Source organism: Furipterus horrens, unplaced genomic scaffold (genome assembly GCF_987537825.1).
Source record: "Furipterus horrens unplaced genomic scaffold, mFurHor1.1.pri manual_scaffold_21, whole genome shotgun sequence".
Taxonomy (NCBI): domain Eukaryota; kingdom Metazoa; phylum Chordata; class Mammalia; order Chiroptera; family Furipteridae; genus Furipterus; species Furipterus horrens.
The window spans coordinates 341,771-365,396 of NW_028327191.1; positions in this window are offsets into that span (position 1 = coordinate 341,771).

Genomic DNA, 23,626 nt, shown 5'->3' on the forward strand with positions numbered 1-23,626 from the left:
CCCCTCGCAACTGTCAACGTTTGCCGTGGGCACCAGGCCGCTGCCCACCTGCTGGCCCCGGCCCCCTCATGAAAGTGCATTTTTGTAAATATGTACATATTAAATGAATCACTCTGTATATTTGATTTAATAACTTAAACGTTTTGGCCTCCCTTGCTCTCTGGGTGCTGCTCCTTTGTTGTCTGGAGTTGGGGCAGGGTGCGGTCTCCCTGGGGAGAGCCAGGCGCCGGGAGGCTGGGGTGCAGTGGCATGTCGGGCCGCGTGGCCGAGGTGGCTGTGAGCTGTGAGCGGTGGGACAGTCCTGCTGCCCCAGGACCCCACAGGCGACTGGGGCTTTGAGGGCGCCCTGTCCCACATGGTGGATGCAGGCTTCTCATTTACTCCTGGGGACAGGGGAGGTGCTGTGCACCCCCACCCCACTAACCACAACTAGAAAAAGCTTCGTAAAGGAGTTTCAAGTCGCCCTGGCTGGTGTGGCTCAGTTGGTTGGAGCACCCGTAGCTGGAAGGTTGTGGGTTCGATTCCAGGTCCAGGTGCGTCCAGGAGGCAACCAGTAGGTGCTTCTCTCTTGCGTGGGTGTTCCTCTCTCTCCCTCCCTCTCCCTCTCTAAAAAGCAATGAGGACATGTCCTCGGGTGAGGATAAAAACAGAAAACAGTTTCAGGTCCCTTAGCCATGAAGCGCTATGGAGTGGCCAGGTCAAACTTGAGAGAATGAGGTCATAGGCCGAAGCCCCATCTCACTGGTTGGCAGACTGGGCTCGGCTTGGTGGTCTTGGGCCGGCCATCGGAGGCTGCCTGGCAGCTTGTCGTTTGTGCTCAAGTTGTGGGCTCCCCTGGGGGGAGGGGCAGGTGGTCGTGGAGTCAGGGACCGAGGAAGCCGAGGACAGTCTGTAAGGAAAAGCAGCTCTGTGCGCAACCTGGGCTGGAGCTGCGGGCTGGTTGGCACTGGGCCGGTCGCTGCAGGTCACTCGGGTGCCTGTGCTCAGCCCGCCTCCATCACTGGGGATCCTCTAGACGCCATGCGGGCTGCGGGCTGCGGGGCGCACGTCAGGCACGGTCTCCAGCAGGCATGCCGGCTGCACCTCAGCAAGGCCAGCTCTGCCTGAGGCCCTGCCATGGTCGCCGGGGGCTCTGCGGCACGGTTGGAGTCAGGGCCCTGCACAGCCCTGGGGACAGCTGCCCTCTCCCTCGTCCTCTTCCTCCTCCGTGGTTAGAGCGTGCCCTCTCCTCGCCGGGCCGTGGACAGGGGTGCGTTGGCCACCAGGTTGACCCGGCATCTGGGCGGCAGCCTGCTCTGGGCACCGGGGAGTGTGGCTAAAACCAGGGCCTCCCTCTTGTGCCGCTGCCGCCCACACTTTCCTCCGTGTTCAGCCCTGGGGACTGTCCCTGCTGCCTCTGCTTGGAGACAGCACTGACTTCGAGCCTCCTGAGTCTCCAAAGGGGAATGCGGGGCCTGGGGAGGAGATTGGGAACGTGTCACCTGGGCGGCCAGGCCCATTAACCCCAGCTCAGTGGGAGGGACACTCAATGGGCAGGGTGGGGGGTGTCCTGCTGAGAGCCCTGCGTGGGACCCCGCACCCCGTCTGTGCCTCACTTGGGAGATAATGTGTGGCCCAGCGGTGTGGCACCCTGCCCCCTCAGCCCTTCCTGCGTCACCCTAGACTCTGCGGTGGTCTCGCCCTCACCCCTGTCCAGGGGGGGCTGCTGGGTCTTCTGCTTCTACAGGCTTTGGGCACCAGGTCCCCAGGAGCCAGACACAGCTGACAGCGGCCCTCAGGATGCTTGGGACCCAGAAGCTGGTCAGGATCCCCAGGGCCTCCCTGTGCGACAGAGGTGCAGGAGAAACAGCCACAGAGCTGGTTCCCCGAGATTCCATGAATGGACTTTGGAGCCAGATCAGTGAGGAACCTGGTGGCTGGTGCTGAGACCCCCAGTGAGTGCCTGGAGGGAAAGAGAGTGTGTGGGGTAGAGATCTGGGGACGTGACATGTGACTCAGAGTGGCAGTGGGCCGTGGGGGGCGGGCAGGCAGAGCAGTGATTAAACGAAGCACCCTAAACCAAGGCCCCGGCTGACCCCGGGGGCTGCATGTCCCGGCTGTGCCCAGGGTGGCGTGCCCTGTGGCGAGTCCGAGACGCGCACGAGCGCCCAGAAAAGAGGAAGCCGTACAAAGACCGGCCCAGGGCGATGAGCTGGACCTGGGAAGGGAGCAGGTGGACCGTGGCGGGGCATCGTTGGGGCTCACGGCCACTTCCAGGCACCTTCTCCCTGCCTGCCCTGCAGTGAAGTCTGCACTGAGGCCCTGACACACGCGCGCAGCCTGGACCCCCAACGCACTCGGTGTGTGAACACTGCCGTTCGTGAATGTTTGTTACGTGGCGACCTTCCCCTTCCCCGCTGACTAACACACGCGTCCTTGGACTTCTCGTTGGCATGAGCGGTGCTGTCTGATGCTGCGTCACGTTATCCCAAACGCAGCAGCAACGGTTGGCCAGCCTCCGGCATCCCTGTTTCTGTGGGTCAGGGATCTGGGAGAGGCTCGTCCCCATGGCTCCGACTGGGGTCCCTGCCGCTGCTGCGGGCCCAGCTGTGCCCAGGTGTTGCTAGGGGGCAGGCAGCTCACCGTCGGGGGTACGTGTCGAGAGTGAACATGTCTGAAAGGTCCAAGGGCAGCCAGGCCGACTGGCAGAGGCTGTGTGCTCTGTGGGAAGCCCACGGGGGGGGGGGGGCGTCCCCACAGCGTGAGTCGGGGGGGCTCCGATATCAACACGGACTTGTGAACAGTTGGCATGAGCCATGTTTGCCCCCCGTGGCCTTTCTTTTCTTGTGTCCTTTTGCTACGAGATGGTTTTAATTTTTATGTGATCAAAGCTGCCCGTCCTTCCGTTATGTCGCAAAGAGCTTTCCGAGTCTGGAGCCAATGGTGGTTTCTTTTGCCGAGTGGAAGCTTTAACCGTCTGTGGTTGGATCTGTCCGTGACCTGGGAGGGGTGCTGTGTGGAGAGTTCGCGCACGGTGAGGACGCTGCTTCTGCAGAGCAGAACTTTTAACTCACATACAGTTGTCAGTGCTTCCCTTGGTGGCTCTGGGTTGGGGGCTTTGGTGAGTGGTGCAGATAACACCCTGTCTCCCCCCCGTGTGTGACCTGGATGACAGCCGTCCTTTGAGCTGGTAGGGACGACAGGACAGGTTTAGCTCCCATCACGGGCCAGATGAGCAGGCCCAGCGGGTGACCTTTCGACCCCAGCTTCAGCTGGGGGCTGTGGGGTGGGGGGCTTGCTGCTCTTTGTGGGTGCAGGGGAGCGTGGGCTGGAGGCACCAGCAGAGACCTGAGCCACATCCTACAGCTTCGGTCAGGGGACATCCGTCTGGATCCCGCTGCTCATGGCTACGTGAGGCCCGGGAGCCACAGGCAGGGCCTCATCTCCTAGGCTGCCCCGCGTCTCTCTTGGGGTAGGACGGCAGCTTCCTTGAGAAGTGCGTAGTGTCCCTTTGCTGTGTGGTGATCACCCTGCAGCTCAGCGGCTTGAAGCAGGCATGGTGGGCGGGCCGTTGGGGCGCAGTCCTCCTGCTGGACTCGGAGCCCGCGGCCACCTTCCGGGACAGCTTCTGTGGCCAGGTCCTGGGTCCCCGGGGGCCGTCTGATTCTTGCTGGCCTCGCACGCGGGCCGGCGGTGGACCGGTTTCGGTCTGAGCCTCAGTCCCTCTGCGTCCCTGAGGCCTCCCCCTGGACGTGCTCTTGTGGCCAGAGCTGGTCACCAGGCTGGTCTCCAGGCAAGGACAGGGGACTGTGGCTGTGAAGACGCCCCACCCCCACCCCTGGCAGGCACCCTGCCGGCAGCTGGGAGGGCCACGCCCTTCCGGCACCTGTGTCTAAGGCACACCCAGTCTGCCCCCTCAAGGAGCCAGGCGAGTCTTGTTGCCCAGAACCCTCCGGCCCTGCCAAGAGCAGACCTTGAGGGGGTGCGATCGAGCACCAGGGAGGAAGTTACGTGAATGGTTGCTGAGCTCACCTGGAACGAGGGCTGCGTGGCCACAGCTGGCCGGCTGCTCCAGGCTGTGTGCAGGGACGGCACTCGCCATTGCAAAGGCTGGGCTTGCGTCGGGCCGAGAACAAGGCTGTTTCTGCAGCCACGGAAAGAATCTCTGACCTCTGAGCTGTCAAGTGGACATGTTCCCAAAGGAGACAGCACCGTGGGAGGTGGCTGCAGGCGTTAGGGCCCTGACTGAGACAGAGCTGATCCCCAGACTTGGAAGGGAGACAGACGTGGGGGAAGATAGAAGCAGTTAGAATGCTTGCTGTGAGAATCCTGCCATGCAGAACAGCCTTTCCCCATGGGCCTGGTCATACAGGGTTTGGAGACCTTGCTGTGACCTCACCTGATGTGGCTGCCTTGCAAGCAGGTGCCTCTGTCACCTCACGCCACTGCCGCCACCTGTGCCGCTGCCACCACCTTCGCGGCTACCAGACCTGCAGCTACCATCAGATCCCACCGTGTCCAGAGGGATGAGTACAAACCTAATCTGGGAAGAGAAGGCTTATGCATAAACAACTTTGCAACATTTGTCATTTGTATTGTCAGACACTGGCAGGGGTGGGTCTGCGAGGCCTGGGCTGGGGCGAGAGGACAGGGGACTGGGGGGTCTGCAGGTCTGGACGGGGGCAGCAAGAGAATCCCCGTGGATGGGGTGGATATTGAGATCGTGCGGTTACGGGAGATTCAGAATGTGATATTTTTAGCTCAAGAAGCTAGAAGTTGCCCTGGCTGGTGCGGCTCAGTGGATTGAGTGCCAGCCTGTGAACCAGAGGGTCGCCGGTTTGATTCCCAGTCAGGGCACAGACCTGGGTTGTGGGCCAGGTCCCCAGCTGGGGACGTGTGAGGCAACCACACATTGATGTTTCTCTCCCTCCCTTCCCCTCTCTCTAAAAATAAGTAAGTAAAATCTTAAAAAAAAAAAAAAACGAATAAGAAGAAGAAGACGAGCAGAAGAAAAAGAAGAAGAATCTGGAAGTGTTCCTCGGTTTTTTCCTAGTTGGTTGACTGAAACCCAAGCTCAATAATTGCCTGCACTGGCCGAGGCTGAGCTGCTCAAGGGAGGCAGGCTTGTTCCCAGCTGTGCCCCGAGGAGGACCCGGGGACACAGCCCTCATGCCGGCCGCCTCCTCAGGGGCTACGTGCGGGATGCTGGGCAGAGATAAGACAAAGACAAAAATGAATGGATTTCAAAACCACAGGATGGTTAGCAATAATAAATAATTCTAAGACCTAATTCTTCAGGGACAAAATCACAGTAAAATAGAGAAACTATTACAAAATCTAATCAAGGAAAAAAGTTAAAATATACAGAAGAAATAAGAGGAAAACAATCACAGAGAAAGAGAGAAATCTTAATTAGGAGAGAGCACTTTGCCCTGGCAGGTGTGGCTCAGTGGGCGTCCTGCAAACTAAAAGGTCACAGGTTTGATTCCTGGTCAGGGCACAGGCCTGGGCTGCAGGTTTGGTCCCCAAAAGAGGCTGCTGATCCATGTTTCTCTCTTACATCAATACTTCTCTCTCCCTCTCTCTTTCTCTCTCTCTAAAAATAAGTAAAGAAATTCTTTAAAAGAAAATAAGTGACAGAACGCATTTAAAAATAAAGATTATAAAAAATATTTAAAATAAAGAAGAGAACAGCCTGACACTAAGAAATAAATAAAGCCTGGTTGAAGCAGACGACTTTCTAAGAAAATATTGTAGTTAACAACTCTCACGGTTGTTTTCCAGAGCCCTTCCCAGCAAGGCCGACCCCTGCCCAGTGTCCTGAGAAGACGGCATTGTGAGCAAGTCATTAACTATACGATGCTGCCCACACGCAGTGTTCCAGAGCACCGGAAACCAGGGGAATTTCCCACTTTAAAATACTGCTTGAAAAAAATAAAATAAAAATAAAATATTTTCTCCTGGCTGGTGTGGCTCAGTGGATTGAGCGCTGGCCTGCAAACTGAAAGTTCACAGGTTTGAGTCCCAGTCAGGGCACAGGTCTTGGTTGCAGGCCAGGTCCCCAGCTGGGGGCGTGCAAGAGGCAACAACCATATTGATGTTTCCCTCCCTCTCTTTCTCTCCCCTTCCCCTATCTCTGAAAATAAATAATTAAAATTTAAAATATTTCCTGAATTATATTGATATCAAAGCTCCAAAAGTGTAGCACGATAATGTAAAAGTACAATCTCATTAACAGCTCTGAAATGTGAGTAGAAAAGACCTATACTTTACAGCCAGGTTGGCTTTGCTCAGGCAACTCAAGGGTGCTCATTAAGAGAAAGTATTTTGGGGGACTTCTGCCCAAGAAGGAGATGTAGGTAGACACACTGCGTCTCCCTTCACGACTAAGAAGAAACACAACTACCTCAAAACTGAAGACAACCAGAAGTTCCAGAAAATCAAGCTGCATGGAAGTCCAACAAACAAAGATATAAAGAAGAAATACTCATCCAGACAGGCAGGAGGGGCGGAGCCGGGGCAGAGAGGAGGCAGCAAGGCAGTGACAGCAGCTGTGGCTGGTTGAAAGCGCAGTCACACATTAGAAAAAGTCAGGAGGGACACCTGGGGAGCGCTCCCAGCACCAGACCAGACAGCACAGCTCACGGTCCCAGCACCGGGGAAAATCAAGCCTCATTGCTTCTGACTGTGCAGACCAGTGGGGGTTGGGGGAGGAAGAAACTGCCACTCTCTCAGCAGAGTCCGCTTGTTTAAAGGTCCCCCATGGTCCTAGAACGTTTGCAGACCAACCCACTCTGGGAACAACGGCCAGGGCAAAAGCTAGAGAGGTACCAGTCCCATACAGAAGTGGGAGAAGTGCCTGGAAAAGGGGCAAGAGGCCCCTCCCCCCCAACAGCGCCACAATGTGGTGAAACGAGTCACCTGTTACTGATGAATACCTAAGGCCCCGCCCCTTACAACCCAACAGGTGCAACAGCTCTACCTAAGACACAGAGGCAAACACACACAGGAGCTTGTCAAGATGAGGAGACAGAAAAGTATGGCGCAAAAGAGGGAACGGATCAAGGTCCCAGTGGGAGAACTAAGTGACGAGGAGACAGCCAACCTAACAGATGCAGAGTTTAAAACACTGGTGATAAAGATGCTCACAGGCTTGACAGATAAGGGGAGAAGTGAAGGCTATGCTAAGTGAAACGAAGGAAAATCCACACAAAACCAATGGCGAAGGGAAGGAAACAAGGGCTCAAATCAATGATGTGGAACATAAGGAAGAAAAAAACAGTCAACCAGTGCAGAATGAGGAAACAAGAATTGAAATAAATGAGGAGAGGGTTAGGAACCTTTGGGACAACTTTAAACGTGCCAACATCCGAATCATAGGGCTGCCAGAAGAAGAGGAAGAACAAGAAATTGAAAGCCAATGTGAAAAAATAATGAAGGAAAACTTCCCAAATTTGGCAAAGGAAATAGACATACAAGTCCAGGAAGCACAGAGAGTCCCAAACAAGCTAGACCCAAAGAGGACCACACCAAGACACATAATCATTAAAATGCCAAAGGTTCAAGATAAAGAGAGAGTCTTAAAAGCAGCAAGAGAAAAGCAGAGAGTTACCTACAGGGGGGTGCCTATAAGACTGTCAGCTGATTTCTCAAAAGAAACTTTGCAGGCAGGAAGGGACTGGAAAGAAGTATTCAAGGTGATGAAAAGCAAGGACCTACAACCAGGACTACTCTATCCAGCAAAGCTATCACTTAGAACGGAAGGGCAGATGAAGTGCTTCCCAGACAAGGTGAAGCTAAAGGAGTTCATCATCACCAAGCCTTTATTGTATGAAATGTTAAAGGGACTAATAGAAGAAAAAGAAGATCAAAACTGTGAACATTAAGATGACAACAAACTCACAACTGTCACAACAGAACCTAAAAAAATTTAAAAACAAACTAAGCAAACAACCAGAACAGGAACAGAATCATAGGTATGGGGATCACTTGGAGGGTTATCAGCTGGGAGGGGGAGGGGGAGAAATGGGGAAATGGTGCAGGGACTAAGAAGCGTAATCGGTTGGTACAAAATAGACAGGGGGGAGTTAAGAATAATACAGGAAAGGGTGAAGCCAAAGAACTTATATGCACGCCCCATGGACATGAATTAAGCGGGGTGGGATTGCTGGAGGGAAGGGGGATACTGGGCAGAGGGGAGCAAAGGGCAAAGAAACGGGACTACTGTAACAACATAATAAAATATACTTTAAAAAAAAGGGAAAGTATTTTAACACATTTTCTTGTATCAACAAGTCACAAGGTGGAGGTCATGCTAATAACATCTCCTTCGATGTTTAAAGAAGCATGTAATGGAACTGAACACATTTTCTTCTGTTTAGGGAAAATTTACATATAGTAAAATGGACAGGTTGTTAAAATATTGTTAAAATATTTTTTAAATCTTAAACTATAGCAAAGCTCAGGTTTTTCCCTCGGTCTCTTGTGAGTGAGCCGGTTGCCTGACATTTGCCCACGCAATCAGGATGCGGCTCTCAGAACCAGGACCGCGCACTGGCGTCGGCTACCGCGGAGTCCCCAGCCCCATTCAGATTGTGTCAGCAGGCCCGCCGCTGTCCTCATGGCGAAAGCACCAGCCTGCAGTCGCTTGTGGCGCTTCTGGACGCTCGTCCCGTTACTGCGTAGGGTGAGCTCAGTGGCCTTGGCCTGGTGCTTTCTCGTGGTTGGTTCAGGATGTGCACCTTTGTCAGGGACACCTCCGTGCAGCCCGTCAGGAGACCCCCGACGTCACCTTGTCCCTCTCCTGAGGAGTCTCTTTGGTCGCTTATTAGGACGCAATGTCGCTCTTACATTTCCCCTCCATGATTGCTGAGGATTTTGCAGGGTGGCGTTTTGAGGCGATGCAAACACCCCATTTCTCACAAAGCATGTGACGCCATCTCTAGAGAGCATGGGTCTGCGCGCCCCGACTTTTTCATGCCTCCCCAGCATCATTGCTTCCGTCACTCACCATGTCACTCCAGTCACCCCAGGGCTGGCTGCGTGGCCTTTGGCGCGTCCTCTTCACTCAGAGCCCCTCCTCACTCCCTGGCACAAGGTGTGCCAGGCCCGTCCCACACGTGCCCTGGACGAAGCCACTGCTCAGAATTTCCCAGGGGTCCCCAGGTTCCCTTAGCAGAAAGTGTTGTTTCAGAGGACAGAGCTGATGTGCCCAGTCCGGCGAGACATGCCACGTGCATGCGCCCCGTAATCAGTACCTCCAGTCAAGACGGAAGACACTCCCATCACCCCAGAAAGTGAATCTGCCCCGAAGAGGATTCCTACCCCCACAGGCCACCACCATTCCAATTTGTCACCATGGATTCGTTCTGGCTGTTTGTCACTGAAATAGAACCTTAAAGAACACAGGCTTGTGGGCTTGGCGCTGCCTTTTATCCTCACCTGGGAACATTTTTTCATTGCTTGAGAGAGAGAGAGAGAGAGACATCGATCAGCTGCCTCCCGTATGCGCCCCAACCGGGGACTGAACCCAAAACCTAGGTATGTGCCCTGACCAGGAATTGAACCTGCAATTTTTTGGTTATGGGACAACGCCCCAACCAACTGAGCCTCCCCAGTCAAGGCTGTCTGGCACCTTCTTACTCAATTTTATTTATTTATTATTTATTTTATTTTTAGCAAGAGGGGAAGGGAGGGAGAAAGAGAGGGAGAGAAACATCAGTTGGTTGCCTCTTGCACACCCCAACTGGGGACCTGGCCCGGAACCCAGGCCTGTGCCCTGACCGGGAATCGAACTGGCACCTGTCGGTTCACAGGCTGGTGGGCGATCCACGGAGCTGCCCCAGCCAGGGCCTTGCTCAGTTTGAGGTTCCCACGGTGCAGCGCATACCCATAATCCACTGCATCTCCTTGTCGCCTCAGCCCCAAGTGCTCTGTCACGTCTCCGGAGACGGACAGGCTCTCTCCAGGTGTCGGCCCTGTGAGGACAGCCGCCCCACTGCTCTTGCACAAGGTGATGCGGCGGGAGGTGGGGTCCCGGGTCAGCACCCCGTGGCCCTGGGGCTTCGGCAGCAGCACCACCTGCTCCCGACGTCCCCGCGCTTGGCGGTGGCCCGTCTCCACTTTAATTATTAAAGTGGCGTCTCATCGTGGCTGCTTTGAGCTCCCCTTATCTTTGGCGTTCGGCAGGGTGACTGCAGTGTCGGGTGTGATTCTCTTGGCGTTTGGGTGCTCTGGCCTGAGGGCCTTGCTCGTTTCTGTTTTTCCCAAACTGGAGAGTTTTCGGCCGTTCTTTCTTTCTGTTCCCCCCCAGAGGTCACTCAGGCTCGGATGCTCCTTTTTGATACATTTTCTGTCCCTCAGGCCTGCGCCCCTGCATGCGCATCAGCGCCTCCTCTGCACACCCTGACAGGGTTCTCCCCTCACACTGTCCTCGCTCCGGTGCTCTCCGTGCGGTCCCGCGTGGGCTCCCACGGCTCACCCGGGCGCTCCCCGCTCCGGAACCCCTGGGCCTCTGTGTACTGGCCGCTGGGGGTTCCGGCTGCCATTGTAAGATCTGGTCACCTGCAGGTCTGTCCCGATTAACTTTCCTTCATGAAGACGGGTCATCTTTTCCTGCCCCTTCCCACGGCCAGCAGCATCTGCTGTGTGCTGGACGCTGGCTGTCATGCTGAGGGGACTCTGACGATGTTCTGTCTCCTTTAAAAAGGTGTCGTTGCTCTGAGTGGCGGGTACGATGCTGGCAGGCGGCCGGACGCTCCGGGGGGTCTGTGCCTCGGATTTGGCCCTGACTCTGGAGTGTGACTCAGTCCCAAACCCTGAGAGTCCGGGGTGTTGGGCAAATGGCGGGCGTCCCCTCGCTGCCCTCGGCCCTGGGCCCACGGAGGGCTCGCCTGTGCGGGCACCGCCCAGGAGCAGAGGGGCCCCTCCACGCCAGCTCCCCGAGACTCTGACTCATAATCAGAAATACATATTGGGTCTTCGCCCCAGGTCTGGAGCAGAACCCCTGACGCCCTCGGAATGTCCTGTGAAGAGAGCCATGGCGGGTCTTCTCTTATGCTAATGGGCAGCTTTGTGGAAACTGGGAGGTGAGGGGTTGGTCACCAGGGGAGTCCACCTGTGATTGGAGGGTGGGAACTTCCGTCCCCTCCCCGTACAGGTAAGGAGGGTGGAGGGGCTGGATCAGTGGCCCATGGCCAGTGGCTGAATCGATCACGCCTGTGAATAAAACCTCCATAAAGCTCAAAGGACAGTCAGTCAAGAGACCGTCCACACTGGGGACCCAGCCTCCTCCAGGAGCCACTACTCTGGGACCCCTCCATCCACTTTCGGTTCGAACCCTGGAATGGCCTGGATTCCCTGAGTTCTGTGAGTCACTCAGGCCAACGGGTCCTGGCGACCTCTGATCGGTAGCCAGGCGGTCAGAAGCCCAGGCAGCAACCGGGGCGGGAGACTGGCGGCTGCGGGGGGTCCCGTGGGACGCAGCCCTGACTTCTGACGCTGTCTCTGGGCAAACTGTGTCAGAGCTGAGCTGAGTTCTCAGGTCCCCCGCTGGGGTTGGCAGAGACTTGCCTGGCGTGGGGGAGACCCCGAACGAGAGCTGGAGGCAGGCTCCTGCCGCTGTGCCCCCGCTCGCAGCTCCCACCCGTCCGGGCCCGTCCCCTGCCCTCGGCGCCCTCCCTCCAGGGCCCCGAACTCGGGCCTCTGCTGCCCCGGCCCATGAGGCTGCCCACCTGGTCTGCCTCCTTCTCCCTGTCCTGTACCTTGGGAGGAAACCGAGGTGAGAGGCCAGGGCGGACCTGGGACTCACCTTACACATTTCCTTCCTCTCGAAGGTCACGCCCTTACTCCTCCTCTCATTCAGTTCCTGGAAGTAATCGCTTCAGGTCCGGGCCCCACTCCACAGCCCTGGCCGGAAGGGAAGTCAGGCCCGGCCAGAACCCACACACGTTCCTGATCAAATGTCCTCAAACCCTCCGACGCCGCATCAGACACCTACACGGGCCGCAGGCCCCCAGTCCCCCAGGTCAGACCGCGCGGCTCCCAGCAGCCCGCCTCTGACGTGCCCGGGAAGCTGGTCTTCTGCCACGCTGGTGACTGCTGTAGCGACGGAGAGGAGACAATGAGCCATGAAGCTGTAACGGAGGAGACGCGGTGCCCTTTTCTGCAGGTCACGTGGTGACGTCCCCGGATACTCCGGGGGGGCTCAGTGTAAATGCCGCTTCACACAACCGTTCAGGGCTGTGACCGGGACGCAGGTGACAGGGGTCTGTGCAAAACGCAGCTCGTTAGCAGGGGGGACAACGAGAGAAGAGACCCTGGCCAGTGCAAACACTCAGGATAAACCTGACGAGGGACACCGGGGGGGGGGGGGGAGACTCAAGTGTGCGAGGCGCCGCTGTCATGGGCGGGCGGGTCGGCGTTGCAGCGGGGTCTCTGCTCCCAGGAATTTATCTCATGTGTTTGGTCTTCACCCCGTGTCTGGCTCAGGGCCCCTAACACCCTCAGGATGTGCTGTGCGGAGTCATGGAGGTGTCTGTAAAAACAGGAGGTCACGTGTGTAAAATGAAGCATCGTCTGCGATCACAAAAGACTGAGCTGTTCTCGGGAGGCCCGCGGGGCTGGTCAAAGGAACCGCGTGGTGTGTGCAGGGCCCGTGAGCAAGGACGGGCCCCGCGATCGGCGGTTACACGGAAAAAGCCAAGCTGCTGACCGGATCATTGGTGAAGCACGCGCACGCGCGTGCGTGGTTTGCCTGTTTAGAACGGTCTGCGCCCCAGCCTGTGTGGCTCAGCGGGGCGAAGGGTTGTAGGTTCGATCCCCAGTCCAGGCGCAGGGGAGGCCACCGCCGACCTCGCTCACATCCGTGTTTCTCTCCCTCGAAAAGTAATGAGGAAATGTCCTTGGGGGAGGGTAGGAGAAAAGAAAAAGGGAGAATGATTTGGCTCTAAGTAAAAGAAAAACACCTCACTCAGCATGACGTGCACAAACAGGGCCTCCCAGGAGGCCTGGCAGCGGGGCCGGCCGGGCTCATCGGCCCAGCCACCGGCCCAGCCCGGCCTTTCTCTCTCGCGACCACCTCTGCGGGGGGTCGGTTCTTTCCCTCAGCCTCCTGCCTCCTCCCCAGCAGCTGAGCCAGCCTCCAGGCCCAGAGGAAAGGGCAGGAAGAGGAGGCCACGCCGGTCCCGTGGGCCCCACGTGTTACTGCACGAGCACACGCTGGGCGCCCTCTCGGCGGCAGGGGTAGCAAGGCCTCCTGGCCAGGCTGGGCCCTGCTCCCAGCAGGGAGGCAGGCGGGGAGACTGAGGGTCTGAGCAGCCGAGGGCCGGGGGAAGGCGCAGAGAGTGACAGTTCCCAAGTCACTGACCACGGTGGCACCCCTGGAATGTCTTCAAAGGACACACGAGAGGCTGGCCACTCTCGTGACCCTGGAAGGGAAACCAGGCATGCGGAGGGGACACCTGTTCTGTGCTGTGGCTTTGATACTGCCTGCATTTACATCTACACAAGAAATAAATAAACCATACTTTTCGAAGAAGAATTGAGTCACAAAAGGATGACTTTTAAAATGCCATATTCAGAAAACTGTTTTTAAAAGTACTAAATAACCTTTGGATTCAAAAAAGAATTCACAAAGCAAATTATAAAATATTTAGAATTTAACATCGTCGGCTACAGAGCTACAGAGCCTGGGCAGGGTGATATGGAGGGTCTGCTGTTGCCCATGCAGCAGACCCCCCCTCTCTTCGCAGCTGAAGGGTCCAAGGGAAAGACAAAGTCAATACAGCTTGGCTTCAGGTGCGCCGCAGGAGTTGCCGGTGTTGACTACAATGTCAAACCGCCTTAGGGACTCCGGCTCCGGATTTTCTGTCGGGGTTTACTCCCTTAGCCTTTCCCCTGAAGAGGTATGCCGCAAGGCAGCGGAGGTTTTTTTGGAGTCAGAGTTTTCCTTCTCTGATTTTTAGAATTTAACAATAATGACTTTAAGGCGGCATTTGAGACAGGTGTATGGCGTTCAGTATGTTTGTCTGAAGCTAAGACTGTAAAGAAATCAGCTCAGCCAAGGGTCTGTAAAAATAGCCCAAAATAAAATTTAAAGAGATAAAGAAAAGGAAGGAATAATAAAGACAGAAGTTAAGACACAACAGAATCAGAACATAGAAATGGTGAACAAAATCAGTGCTCGCTCTCTAAAAAGCTTATTTCAAGACTGATTAGGAAAAAAAAAAAATAGGACGAAGTTGGAAGTAACCATGGCCATATGGGCATCATTTTAACAACAGGAAACATCTTTTTAAAAGTATCACCAATAAATTTGAAAACCTAGGCAACATGCAGAAATTCATAGAAAATTAATAAGGCTGAAATCAAAATGAGAAATAGAAAACAACAAGAATTTAATGATTCTTTTAAAAAAGCAGAAACCAAACCTCCCTCCCACCACGCACGCTCCCCAAAGTCCCAAGCCCAGCAGGCGCCTCACACCAGACCCACCAAGCCCTCCGGGACAGACAACCCATGGGACGTGGAAATTGTCCCCGAGAGAGAAACGGGGACGCGGCCCCACCCGTTGTTATGCAGCCAGACCAGAGACAGAGACAGCCCAAGGAAGTGAGTTCTAAACCAGTGTCATTGATGGGCATGAGTTTTAAATATGTTCAAATGTTAGCTAACTGAACTCCAACAGGATGTTAGCGCCACATAAAATTTATCTTTACACGGATGCAGATTCATCATTTCATAAAGTTTAATGTAGACCTGTGATCTGTTTTATAAACTTAGAAAAAAAGGACTGGAGAGCATTTTCCTGACTGGGAAGGGCCATGTCCCTCAAACCTGTGGTGGGAGTGACGCGCTGACCCTCCCGTGAGCTTGGGGTGACGTGAGCACCCTTGTTCCCACACGGCCTGCTCGGCACTTTTCTGGACATCCTGGCCAACACAGTAAGACGAGAGGAATACACGGGCTGAGAGCTGGATGAAGAAGGAATCAGCAACTGTATTGGTATTGTGTGTTTCCAGATAACGCGACTGCTCACGTGGAAATGCCCCGTAACCCACAGAATGACTGTTACCGCTCATGAGAGGTCAGCATGGCTGCTGGATACCGAAGTCAACAGCAATCCTTGAAGTCACTAAAAAAAGAAAAACGTTATTTTCAAAAAGAACAAAATTTATAAAATGTTGAATTAATCTTGGAAACCACAAGTCCTTTACGGAGGGGGCAGCCCTGAGACATCCTTCAGATCTTCAGGGAAAACTGGAATGGAGACCTTCCCGCAGCCTTGGGGGGGGGAGCCAGGCTCCTTGGGGAGGTGCCCTTGGCCACGCCCCGATTCCTGGGGGTTGGAGGCCTGTTGGAGGCTCTGAGCAGTGGGGGGGGGGGGGGCTGCTCTTCTTGAGCAGCGGCCCCTCTGGGTCTGCCTTTGACCCCAGCTGGCCCCCGCACCAGCACCGGCACCAGCACCCATGGGCCAGGCCCTGCCCTCACATCTGTGGAGCTGGGACCTGGCCTTCCTCAAGGCTGCCCCTCCTCCCACGTCGGGCTTGTGGGCCTGGGGACAGGACGCCCCAGCCCCTCTACTGCAGTCCACCCGGGTCAGTGGGCTGTGTTGCTATTCCCCGCTCAGCCCTCCGTGGCTGGCATTCCTGAGAGAGACGCCGGGGTGGTGACCGGGCCTGCCTGGGTTCTTCCCAGCCCACCTGGCCAGGAATGCCGGGCACGCTGGAGCACGCCTGTCTGCGCCTGTCTCAGCGGGGCGCTTGGTGGTGGTGGGGTGCCGGACACTGCAGGAGACCTGGAGAGCAGGGTGGGGGCCTGAACTTCCGGGGGGACTTGCATGGGGCGTGCCGGGGAATGCTTCCTTGTACTCAGCCTTTTGGACCCTGGACTCCCTGCATGACACCAAGCGGCCACTATACCAGCATGCGCCCCGACCGTGGTGGCCAAGGGGCCCGTCCTGCAAACCCTCGGTGAGGGCTCTCTGCCACCGCTGGGACAGTCTAATAGGGTGCTGGGATGGGATGCGATGTGCTGTGGGCCCCGGACAGGCCAGAGCCGTGAGGGTTCGTTGGTCGTTCAGACACAGCTGGGGCCGGGGCAGCCGTGGCCAGTCCTGGGTCAGGGAGGAGGTGTAGGGCCATTGGGGCTCCTGGGGCTGAGAGCGGGGGTGGGGGGTGGGGTGGGGGGGGTGGGGGTGGGGTGGGGGGGGTGGCGGCGGCTGCCTCAGGCAGGGTTGCAGACCTGGCCACACCTGGGTTCCAGGGAAGGGAAGGGGCTGGACTTGGGGGAAGGGGGGGGTCTGTGAATAGCTGAGCAGGGGGTGAGGTGGGTGGGGCAGGGGCTGGATAGGGAGCTTGGGATTGGTCTGAGGGGTCCTGGAGAGCTATGGGGGTCTTTAGAGCAGAGGAGGGGCTGGTCAGATGTGTGCTTGAAAGAGCACACAGGAGGGAGGGCTGTAGGGGGAGCAGGAACAGGGCGAGGAGGGGGCAGACCTCATCCAGCCTGAGCAGCCAGGGGAGGGGCGCTTGTGCAGAAAGTGGGGGTGTTGAATGACTGGGTCTGGAGGCCAGCTGGCACCCCCACCAGCAACCAGAGGAATCCGACCAGGGAGAGATTCAGAGGCCCAGGTGTGAAATGGAGACCGGAGCTCGGGACTCCTGACGGGGGCCTCAAGTCCCGTGACGGAGACCAGGATGGGGGCCTGTCATAGTCCCGCTGGGGAGACGTCAAGCTGTGCAACTTCACTGGCCATCAGCTGACGACCAGGAGTCTACTCGGTTCTGGAAATCTGCCTGAAGGACTCAAAATGCAAACCATGTGCAGTGATTCTCACTGCAAAACTCTCTCTAACCAGAAATCGGGAAACCCCCTTAACGCCCAGCACCAGGGTGTTTCCTAGGCAGACACCGGTCCAGCCTCCGCGGCCCCCACTCCTCTCGCCACGCTGCTGCCCTCCAGGCGGGTGTCTGTCCCTCTGCTCTGCACAGGCACCAGCCATTTCTCAGGGTCCTTGGGGCTCCTTCCTGCATCTTCCCAGGCACCTCCTGCCTCTCTCCCCTCTGTCCCTCACCTGCGCCTGCTCCCACCACAGCGCCTCCCGTTTTCAGGCCCTTGGGTGGGGTGGGGGTGTATAGCCAGAGCCCACCCTGGGCCTGGGCCGGATTGTGGAGACCCCGCTGGGAGAGAGCCCGCCATCTCCGCAACACCCTCCCCCCAGGCCTGCAGCCGATCGGGAGGCCCCGGGCTCTCTGCGGCCCTGCCCTTCCCACCAGGGCCCCGGACGCTCTGCTGCTGGCCCCGCGGGCCTGGCCGGGCTGCCCGGGCCCCTGCAGGCAGAGAGCGCGAGCATCCGACGGCCCCGCACGCGGCCGACTGGGCACCGGCGAGTCCGGCGCAATGAATGATTGAGGCGCAGAGGCAGAGTCCGGGGGCAGAGCTCGCAGGCGGTGGCACCGCTTCTCCCGCCTCCCAGGGCCTCTGCGCCCCGCCCCGCCACCTCCGCCCCAGGCCCGGCACCGCCCCCGCGCGAACTCGGCTCCTCAGACCACACAGGCCGCCGCTGCACCGCCTCTCCGCGCCCATCCCTGTCCCCCGCCCCGGGGCCAGCGGGTGCACCCCCAGCGTGCCCGGGGCCCATGCCGGGCGGCCACGGCCTCGGGTCACCGCCGTGGTTGGGCGGCAGTTGGAACTGGCCCCTTCCGGGGGGGAGTGTCCTTTGCCCGCCCGCGGGCCCCGCCCGTAGCGCCGGCCTCGGCTGGAATGCGCGCGGGGCCCGGGCGCGGGCCGGGGGCGGGCGCTGGAGCGGGGCCGGCCGCCGGGCCGGCCGCGACACGCTCTCGGGATGTCGCGCACAAAGGCGCGTCCTGCCGCCCTACCCCGCCCCGCGCCGCCAGTCCGGCCAGGGGGCCCTCACCCTGAAGTCCCGCAAACGGGCAGGCGGAGGGGGTCGGACTCTGGACCTCGTCCCCCCAGCCCCGTCCCCACGCGGGCCGGGTGCCTGGCCAGCGGTGGGCAGGAGTCCGCTGCCCGTGGCCCGCTCCGACCGCCCTGGCAGGAGGTGCGTGCGGCCGCGGGGGAGGCTGCGGACCTCCGTGGGCCCCGCCCCTCTCCATCGTTCCATCTAGCACTGGGTTTTGCTCAGGAATGCGTCCCTGCACCCAAGGGACCCCTCTGTGCCACCTCCTCCAGGAAGCATCCTCTGCTTCATCCCTGAAGACCTGGCCCGGCCCCACCTTCTCCGTGTCCCAGAGAGAGGCGCCCCACTGGGAAAGGACCCGTGGGGTGTCTCCCAGCCCCGTGGTCAGGCAGGGGCTGGGAGTAAATACTGCCCAGGGTGGGGACGGTGTCCACCTACCAGGTGGTCAGAAGAGCAGAAACCAGAGCCTCACCTGAGAAAACAGCTGCAGAGCCCCCGTGAGGCCAGAGGTCTCCTTGCTCAGGTGGGGCCTCCGGTGCTCCTTCTGCTTGACTGATGGGGTGACAGAACAGGGCCCAGTCACCCCCCAGTCCTCCTGCTGCTCAGCAGCTCCAAGCAGACCTGTGCCCCCTACTCCTGCTTGGGATTTTGAGACTGCCCCAAACCCAGGCTCAGAATGTGGCCGTTTGTCCCGGGGTTGGGGTGCTCAGTGTGCGCGAACACAGGGCAGGTGACCCACGCATCCTGTCAGTGGGGGACTCATCGGCGGGGGGAGGCGCAGGACATCGGGGTCCCTCCTGACTTGCAGCGGCCCAATGCCCTGACCAGCACGGGCTCCACAGCTGTCTCAGGGTGGGTCAGCTGTGGAAGGAGCTGTCGGGCGGCGGGAGAGCCGGACAGGCCCGCTAGCAGAGAGGAGTGGGCCTCTGGACCCCGGGGGTGGGGTGTGTGCGAGTGTCTGTCTGGTGCTGCAGTCACAGGCCGATGCAGGTGGGGGCAGATCTCGGTCCCCAGGTGAGGGGCTGACCACCACCCAGCCCAGGTGTCCGGGGAGCAGGGCTGGGCCCTGGGTTCTGGGGTCCAGAGCCTGGCAGCAGGCAGACCTGCCCCTGCCCGGCCTCCCTCCCAGCCTCCCCTGTGGCCTAGCTACCAGGGCCTGGACCCTCCTGGCTCCCTGGAGTTGGCAGAGATCAAAGGGCGGGAAGCCACCCTCCGCCCACGCCCACTGAGACAGGAATCTGTGGCCCCAGGGTATGGAATCCACCGCCTTCCAGGTGCCCCAGTCGCCACAAGGCAAGGGTGGGGCAGGCTGGCACCATGGAGCGTGGGAACACGCCGCTGCCAGCACCGAGGCAGGCTGCACCCTCGGCCTGGCCTCTTCTGCCCTCCATGGAGGGGCTGGGTGGGGCCAAGGGAGGGAGTCCACCTGGCTAGGAGGCGGAGCCTCTGAGAGGGGTGGGGCCTGGGTCCCTGCCACTCACAGCAGGGGCCAGTCTGCTCACTAGGCAGGGGAGTTGCAACCCTGATCCCCTCCGCTGGGCACTCTGGGCCCACAGGGACCTAGGGTGGGAGAGAGTTCTGGTGGGCTGTCCCTGGTAGGGGTGCCACAGAGCAGCAGGGTCCTGGCACACGGAGGTGTGTGCACACACATGTGCGCATGTATGCACACAGCCAGCCTAGGGCAACCTGTGTCCTAGCAGGAAGGCAGCTCTGTCCTGGCTGCAGCCTCGGGAGCGCCCCTGGAGGGTCTGTCTGCTGCTGGCTGGAGCAGGGCTGTACAGGCCCTGCAGACCCCAGCCCCACGGGCAGACACAGGCCATGGGCCTGCTGAGATGGTGGCCTTCCCAGGCTCCTTGTGCTGGGTGGGGTGAAGCCCCTCTCCCGCGGCACAGAGGCCAGCTAGACCCGGACTGCAGCCAGGAACCAGCACCCTGTCCTGCAGTTGGCCCTGACCAGCCGCAGCAGTGTCTTCTCACCCTCACTTCACAAGTGGGGAACCGGAGGCCCAGAGAGGTCAGGTGACTCTCCAAAAGTCACACAGCAGGGTGGAGGCAGATTCAAGGAGGACTTGGAGAAACCTGGGAGACCCAGAGCTTATTCCCTGAGAGCCAGGGTGGGCAGCATCCCCTTCTCTGGTCTCATCTTCCTCACCTGGCAGTTAGGCTCACAGCGACCACCTGGCCCAGTTCTCAAGAAGCCCAGGGGCGCCAGCCAATGGTCAGTCTGTTCTGCCCCCGGCCCCAACTCCCAGCTCCCAGCTCCCAGCTCAGGGTTGCTGATACACCCTAATTCCCCATCCAGAGCACGGCATGCCCTGGTTGCCCACTGTGGAACGAAGCAGCTTGTCTTCCACAGGTGGTGATGGAAGAGGTAGGTGAGAAAGAACCTGGAAGAGGGCAGGGGGAGGGCACAGGCCTGGGGTGGGGTGTGCTGTGGGGCCACAGGGGTTGCTGGGCTGGAGCAGAGTGGCTGGGGCTAATCCACACACAGAGGGCCAGGGAAGGCCTTGGACCCCTGGGCTTCTGCAGGGGAGGCTGCAGACAACAGGTCAGGAGCTGGGCAGGGATCCCGCGGGCAACTGAAGGCCACGAGGGCGTAGGGACACTGCTCCCTGGAGAGTGGCATCAGGGAAGCAGGTCTGCATGTGACAAGAGGGCAGCCTGGACAGATGGCCACAGGGATGCTCAGATGTGGAGCATGGTCACTTAGGCCTCTGGGCTGCCAGGCTGGGGACGTGGAGACCCCCTGAGGTCTCAGGACATTGCTAGGCCACCCCCCAGGCCACCTTGGAGGCCTCCCCCAGCTCCTCTATCTTTGGAGGCCCATCCCTGACCCCTGCGTGTCCCAATGGCAGCCAGCGCAGCCCTGGCCCTGGAGGCCCCAGGCCTGCTGGCTGGGGACGTGAATGAATGAAGGAAGGAAGGAAGACGGGGCTCCTAGGCTGTCCTGGCACGTGCACTGTGCGGCCTGCAGGTGGCGTTAGTGCGCTGTGGCGTCTGGGGCAGGAGGGGACCCAGGGTCGTCCACGCATTGTGCCCTGAGCAGTGTAGCTCAGTGGGTTGGGCGTCGTCCCCTACACCAAGAAGGTTGTGGGTTCAATTCCCAGCCAGGGCACATACCTGGGTGGTGGGCCTGGGCCTGGTTAGGGCATGCAAGAGGCAGCCCATTGATGTTTCTCTCCCTCTCTCCCTCCCTCCCTTCCCCTCTCTCTAAAGATATATACCTAAAATCTTTTTCTTTTTCTCTTTTTTTAACAGCCAGGTCATCCTGATGTTCCCAAACAATAGGGCCAGGTTCGCTGTGTTTTAGTAAAACATGCAGAGGCCAGGTGGTGGGAGAAGCTGGAACCCCGTCGCTGGTCACCAGCTGGCCCAAGAGCGCACAGCTGGAGCTTAGCTTTAGGTTTGGGGCAGTTCGGGATGCCACCAAACCCATCGGCATTAAGTTCTGAGATCAGGTGCCCTAAAGAGCAGGCCTGAGTTTGAAAAAACTGCAGTTTTTCCTTGGAAAGCCGATGCCCTGTGAGACGGAAAGCTTTCACGGGCAATGCCATCTGGAGAGGAGGATCGGGGAAGGCAGCAGAGAAGTAAGTCATCCATGTGCAGTGGTGAAAGGCAGAACCTCCAGGAAACTGCCATCCGCATCACCTTCTAGGGTTGGCGAGCCCCTGGGCACCACCGTCCTGGCATGCTGCCATCCGTCCTTCCCAGGGACGGCAAGGGGACACTGGCTGATGTGGCCCACAGGGATGCTCAGGAAGGCAGGACACGTGAGTTACCGCGAACTTGTGGCTGTCCGTGGGGGTGAGAAAGCGTGGGCCTGGGATGGACAGGGTGACCAAGGTGGCGACTTTGTTTATGGCTCCGAGGCCTTGGCCAGTTCCCATCAGCCCCCATCCAGTTTGCTCAGACCAGCTGAGGTCGCTCTGGGACCTGTGGGGTCTCTTCAGTTATGGGTAGTTATTAATTCTGGGGGCGGCTTTGAGGGACCCACCTGGACCCCAATAGGAGCTGCACTGTGGATTCTGCTGCCATGAGTGGGGGATCTTGCCCACAGGGAGGGTGATCGCTGATCCCATAGGGACCAATGACTGATGTCCTTAGGATCAGCTCCAGTGCCAGCTGAGGTGGCACACAGAAAAGGCACTGAAAGGTCATTCTATCTGCCCAGCTGGCCACACTGGCAGCCGCTGTCAGTTTCTAGAGTTATTTCCCCCTTTGAGGCAAAACACATTTCAGCACCGGGGGACCTGGGGCTGAGAGCCGTGGGCAGCTCTGCTATCAGGGGGACTCAGGGAGGTCCCTTCCCTCTGCGGAGTGATTTGTCCATGTCCTTTAAGGGGAAGATTTGGGACTTAGAGTCCCTTTTCACTTGTAAGTTTTTCTTCTGATGCCCAAGCTTTTTGCACGAATGGCAGAGGCCTCTCAGGCTTTGGTTTTGTTTCGGGGCCTCTGATCGCTGGAGCTGAAGACCCAGGACTTCAGCGTCTTCTTGTCTTTCAGTTGAATCACCTGGGCTGCTTTGCTCAGTGGCTGGGTCTGGCCCTTTTGCCCTGGAGCAGAACGGTCGGGTTGAGCCCACCTTGAACACAGGGCTAAGGCTGCCGCTGATGCTGGCCAGCGTGGTTGGTGGGCGGGATCCCGCTGAAGGTGGGCTGGGGCTGGCTGCGGTGGGGTGCGGGCAGGCACCCTGGGCTTCCAGTACCAGTGTGGATCGAATCCACAGAGACCTCAGGAAAGGCCCCGGAATTGCCAGGTGAGTCTCCTGATGCTTCTGAGCCCCATCCTATCTCAAGGCTGCAGGGGCTTCCTTGTTCCCAGGCTGGGGCTCTAGTGGCCTCTCCCCTCTCCCCTGTGAGGGGCCTGCACTGGCCAGCCCTGAGGGAAGTCAGAGGAGCCGGGTGGGCGGGTGTGAGGGACCACCTTCTCAGCAAAGCCGTGGGGGCCCTGTTACTTCGGAGAAATCCCCGACTCTGGCTCATGACTCAGCTTTAGTCCAGGGACTGCTTGGCACTTGGGTCCTCAGAGGGTCTGACTCGGGAGGGGCAGCTCCGATAGGCTCAGGGAAGGAAGGAGCAGGAGAGGCCCAGACGAAGAAGCGGGAGAGGGGGCAGGGGGGCACAGAGGGGTGGGGCCGCACAGGAGGGAGAAGGACGGCATGGGGACCCCAGGACACCGGGGGAGGGTCAAGCCCTCCAGGGCTGGCATCAGACAGCAGTGCGGGTTCTCACCCGCTGCCTTGCCCACCCTAGCGCTCTGTGGAGTCGCCGTGCCACGCCCCAGCCCCGCTTTGCTGGGCCGTCCACAGGGCCAGCAGGCGCCACGGCCCCCCACCCCCAGGGCCTGGTGTGCACCCAGCGGGGGGCGGGGCGGGGCGGGAGGGAGAGAGAGCAGGTGTTACACATTTTTTAAGTTCCGCGGCTGAAAGACTTTTCCATGGAGGGGCTTACTGGGCCCGTGCGAGCCAGAGGGGCCGGGCCCTGGGCTGGGAGCCTGAAGCGCCACCGCGGCACCGGGGGAAAGGACAGCAGGTCCCGGTACAGGGTTCCATCAGGTGTGGGGGGCGATGCCAGCCGCCCGGGACGCACGGGCAGCAGCTGCGGCCGAGGGGCGGCGCGGGGCCGGCGCAGAGGCCGCGGCCGCAGCGGCTGCTCCCTCGCGTGGTCGCGGAGAGTCCGGGAAGTCCACGCGCCGAAAGGAAGCCGAGGCTCCGGGCAGGCGGCGGCGCCCG